Source organism: Falco naumanni, chromosome Z (assembly GCF_017639655.2).
Source record: "Falco naumanni isolate bFalNau1 chromosome Z, bFalNau1.pat, whole genome shotgun sequence".
Lineage (NCBI taxonomy): Eukaryota > Metazoa > Chordata > Aves > Falconiformes > Falconidae > Falco > Falco naumanni.
In genome coordinates this window covers 125,332-130,455 of record NC_054080.1, presented here as the reverse complement: position 1 = coordinate 130,455, position 5,124 = coordinate 125,332, and the positions used below count along the sequence as shown (strand labels likewise).

The following is a 5,124-nucleotide window of genomic DNA, read 5'->3' as shown; positions in this document are numbered from 1 at the left end:
AAATCAGGAGAGTTCAGCTGTTGTGGCGATTTATTCTACAACGGGCAACCTGGCCATCTGCGTGGGGCCAAACCTCCTCAGCCCACCCGAGGGGCACACGCTCCCCCTGGATGTCCTGGGGCAGGTGATGGGGAAGCTACGCTCTGTTTACCAGCCAGCTACAGCCTTCCGTCCCCACCGGAGCGTTGCTGCCCAGAGGTACCTGGCTGCCGCCTATCCTGAGCAAACGTTCGTGGGGGAGCTGCTGGGCAGAGCAGCCCCACAGCTGCAGCTTTCTGCACAGAAGCGAGGGTCAGGAGCGCAAAAGACTGTGCTCAAGCCACTTTTCAGCCACCTAGGTGGAAACCAGCAGTGGTTGCTTGTGTGCAGGTGACACAGCTGGTGGAGTTCTTCATTGAGCACCACGAGGAACTCTTTGGAGAGGACGTGGCTGATCTGGCCAACACATCAGCTGAGGAGTTGCCAGCCCTGGGGCAGAAGCAGAAACTGCAGAGCTATGTGAGGTCCATAAACAGTGTGCTGACAAAGGCCTCCACCGCTGAAGGTGGCCCTGCTGCCGCAGGGACGAGCAAGGTCATCCACCTTGCCCAAGTGCAGAGTAATGCTGATGCGGGTTGGCCGTGGCACTTTGTGCGGTGATCCAGCCAGAACTGGCTCAGCTGACTGAGCAAACCCATCCAAGGGACCTGCCTTTCAGAGCTAAGGTAGCCATTGGGCAGGTCAGTCCTTGCCACCTGTTCGCTTCCACATTTCCACTGCAGGTGCCTCCAGTCACTCCAGAGTGCAAACACCTGAAGAGCTCCTCTGAGGAGAGAAGGGAAGATGAGCTAGCTTTGATTAAGTGCAGAGCTGGTTCAAGTTCATTGTGGCTTTACCTGTCTAACAATACTCTTGAAAGGAAAGGTTGCCAGGCTCTTCACGAGAAAACAGAAAGCAAAAACGCGGCTGTGAAGAGGGGAGGGGTGGGCAGCCAGGCAGGAAGAGGATAAAGTTGGAGAGAGAGCTCTCAGGGGTGGGCAACTGAGGAAATCCAAGTAGGCAAGAAGAACGAGGAGCCCAGGTGTGTAGTGCAGCCTGCTGTCCATCTTTCAAATGTTCAAATGTTTCAAATCACCAGGATGCTTGGGCAATAAACTGCCTCCTGTGGAGCAGTGGGTACCGTTAAACTCCCTTTTCCTTGTTGGACTGATTATGACTACTGTTAAGTGGGAATATTGTTTAGTGAGGAAGTTAACAGAGGCTTTTGATTAAAGTTGTGATTAGGAATATATCTCAAAGTAAGGGGCGCAGGTCCTCCAGCGTTCAAATAATGCACCCTTGTGTAGGGCTGTAGCATCTCATCCAGGTGTGACCTGAGGAGAACTGTATCCTCTAGACAGTGCCAGAATCCAGGCAGAACAGGTGGGATTGCTCTGGTGAGACATCCCAGGGTTGACGTGATTCATCGGGGTGTACCTAATTCTGACACAGCTGAGACCCACCAGTTCCCAAGGCCAAAGTCACTGGAAGGATGGGGCAGGCATTTTTCCACTGTGGCTGAGGAGAACTCACCAGGATGTCAGAGCTCCTGCAAGGATTTTGCACATCTGTTTATTTTACAAACTCATCCATGTATATAAACATCTGGTGTCTTACTCTTAAGACAAGCAGACCTGAAAGGACAGGTTACTGAAGGAGGAGATGGTTAACATGAATAAACTTTTAGACAGTGTTTTAAAGCATTGCCAGCCCTAGAAAGCAAGCTGAGATCCGTACGATGGGTGGGACAGGGAGAGTTACATGTTCTATTTTCTACACACGTTACATCAGGAAAAGGGTTTTTCCCACCTTTCAGTCATCATGTAACGCCTTCTAATTGGGACTGCTGTGGCCTTCTGCAGGGTCTCATAGGTGAATGAAGACCCAGGCAGTGTTGGGTCTCCTTCTTGAACGCCTTCCAGAGAGCACCTTGTAATTGCTAATGGACCATCTGTGCCTCACGGCCAGGGGGAGATTACAGCAAAGCAGGAGTTAAGTCACAGTGCAACTTGAGGGTATCACATGAATTTATCAGGACATTTAAGCTTTTGAAAATACTTCAAGGACAAAATGCTTAAGAGTTTTTATGATGGCTGGATGAAAAGTGGGGTGATGGAAAAAACAAGGGTTCCTTTTGTCACTTTTCACTAAGCTTGTAGAATGTAACTTATACAGAGATATTATAAAATGGTGCATAGCCATAGCATGTTAACCGTAACTGAGGATGTGTGTCAGAGGCAAAGCCATTGATTTGGTAACACATCTGCAGTGAGAATGCTGTTTCTGTCTGCTGGGAGAGAGGGGAGAGGGAGTAAGACATTCTGTCCCTCTACCCCTTGCCCTTAACATATTCTTATCATGCCTGGGACAAATTTATTTATTTATTTATTTTTAATCTAGGAAGAAGGAGATTGAGTTCAAATCTCTATTCTGTGTGCTGCTTTTTAAATCCCCAGGGCATCTGTCCTTTTTTGAGTAAAATGGTGAGTCTAGCCTATAGCAGGTCAGGGAAAGGCTGCTGAGTACTTCCTTCCCTTCAGTTTCTCCTGCCCTTTTCGACTGGCACTGAAGGGCACTGCTGCTTGGCAGCCCCCATCCCTAATACAACAGCCCAACATTCTTGTTGAAGCTGAGTAAGCTTGGTTTTGGTTAGCTAACGAATATGAAGTCGTTCTCCTGAAGCGAGTGGTGGAGTCATAGTATACTACCGTGTGTGGGTTAGTGTCCCACAGTCCAAGTGGGAAAAGTGTCTGAGCTGCAGCAACTAGCAAAGTAGCTGTCCGATACAACAGCTGAAGGGAAAGTCTGGCGCTTCCCCTCTTCCAGCCTTGTAGTCCTGCTACTTCTTGTTGTGGGTGGTGAGCATAAGGACCACTGAGCTGACTGGAATTGACTGAAATAAGGACTGGTTGAGCTGACCAAATGGTGAGTCTCCCCTAGAAAAAGACCATTACTATAGTCATAGAGCAAAACCCCTAAAAATCATTCTTCTTGTTTAAGTTTTGTAAGAAATATATATATATAAAAACATAAATATTTCTAGAACTGTATGGATCTGTGCTAGGAAACCTAGGACATCTACTTACAGGTAGTACAGTAGAACTCCTTCTTACTGATTCAAAACAATCCATCCAAGACACAAGCTGAGGAAAAGCTTCTGCTGTTTTTGAGTCGGTTACTGTACTCTTTCAGCAGCACATTGCTGGAGACAGAAGAGAAGAATTAATGTCTTTGGGAAGAATACAGTGTCCAAAAGAAATGCAAACCCAGCACCACTAAATTTGCACCCCAATCTAGAATGTTAACTGGGTCCTCAGCAGCATCAAAACAGGTTTGCAAATGCATGAAATGTATAACTGTTGCATGTATTGTTGCGATGATGTAATGAAAATAAAAGGCATACCCAGTGACTAATGTTCACTCTGATTGAATCCTTATTTCCGTTGAATTTTAAACTCATTGGGCAAAAAACTTGCTCAACAAATATTTTTTTTTTTTTTTTTCTGGAAGTGATCCCTTTAGACAGGGTTGTGACCACTCCTTAAATGGTTTTCAGTTCATCGGTCCCCCTAAAGAATTCTCCACTTCAGCTCATTCTATTATGCATGTGTGAAATATATTTTTTCTTCCTAGCCTGAAGTTTTCTTTTAACCTAAACGTAGATAACTTAAATTGATATAACCTAGGCTCTTTTATCTTTATGCTACTCTTTTCCAATAGCCATGATGTTTTGTTTGCCTCTCAGATGGGAAAAGTGTGTGCTTGTAGAATGGTAGTGCATTTTTGTCTGTGGGGCAAAAAACCAAGGGCGTATTGGAACCCCACTGTTACAGGTCTGAATGTTAAAGCTTGCTCTAAAAAAAAAGGGTTAACAGAACAGTGATTTGAATTTAAAAAAACCCCGGGGTGGTGGTGGTGGGGAGACACGGACACGACACACACCAGAATACAGTAATATTATGCAGAAATCCTGTGTCTTTGCATCTCACATACATTCTCATTGTTTCTTCACTCCTTTCCTGTTTGCATAGGTGAAATGGACCAGCACTTCATCTGGCAAGTTGTTTTTCTTCCTTTCCTCCTGAAGGGGAGGCAACTCCCTGGTACTCTTGGACTTCTTTGTTTCAGCAATACCTTGATGGAGCAGATAGAGATAAGGAGCATTAGATGCAGGAGCTGGAGCAGTATCAGAAGACTGAAGCCTATAAAGTCTTTAGCAGGAAAGCACAGGACAGACAAAAGGCAAATCACACAGACAAGGTATTGAATGGGACAAAAAGATGTGCCTGGAACAACACAAGATTCCCAGCTGGTAGTGCAGACTGACACTCCTTTACAGCCTTTGATGTAAAGGCTTGTTAAAACATGGATGCCTATCTCAGGGAGCTCATCTGTGGGTGTGAAATAGAACATTTTTCTTCCGGCAAATCCTAGTTTCATAAATATGACATACAGCAACCTACACCAGAAATAATAATTGTCATTATTTTGTCACAGCAGTGACCAAACCGTTGTTAATTGTTCTCCATTGTTCTGGTATTGCTTGTTAAAGAAAATGTGTGTTGAATTCAGAAATTTGAAGTGCTAAAGCAGCTAAAGTGGCAGAAGGCCCTGTCCCTACTGCAGCCCTAATCCAAGGCTGGTTTAACACCCAGTCCAGTTAATCAGTGGGAGAGCAGAGAAACAACAGATGATCAACTTGTGCACACAGGTGCTCGCAGACATGCAGATGTTTTGAGAAAAAAAATCAGTATATGTGAATAGGAATTGCTTGTTCAAAGACTAAGTGTGCTTGAAGGAGTGTGTGAGTTAAAGCAGGCAGAAAGATCACGATCCGAGGAGGAGCTTGGAACCGAGGCAGAGACTGGAAGCAAATAGATGAATCGACAGGGACAGGGTCAGGTGATGGATTTGCAGAACGGACAAGGCCAAAGGAAACTTCTAAAACCTCGGGCATTGACTAATGATTTGATAAGTGTGTATAAGCTGTGCTGTATCCCTTTGCTCTCTGCCACTCTCTGGGGTGGTGGCCCAGCTCTGAGTGGTGATTAAAGCAAACCTAGTGGTACCCACGTCTGTGTAAATTTCTCCTGTAACACTATATGT

General features: G+C 45.5%; 1 long non-coding RNA gene across 1 annotated transcript; it reads right to left on the bottom strand.

Moving 5' to 3' along the window:
- Positions 1-1,581: 1,581 nt before the first annotated feature.
- LOC121081547 lies at positions 1,582-4,546 on the bottom strand. Its single transcript, XR_005825724.1, has 3 exons — positions 4,012-4,546; positions 3,105-3,220; positions 1,582-1,969 (listed from the first exon to the last, which is right to left on the bottom strand). It is a non-coding gene; the product is annotated as an uncharacterized LOC121081547 (long non-coding RNA).
- Positions 4,547-5,124: the final 578 nt, after the last annotated feature.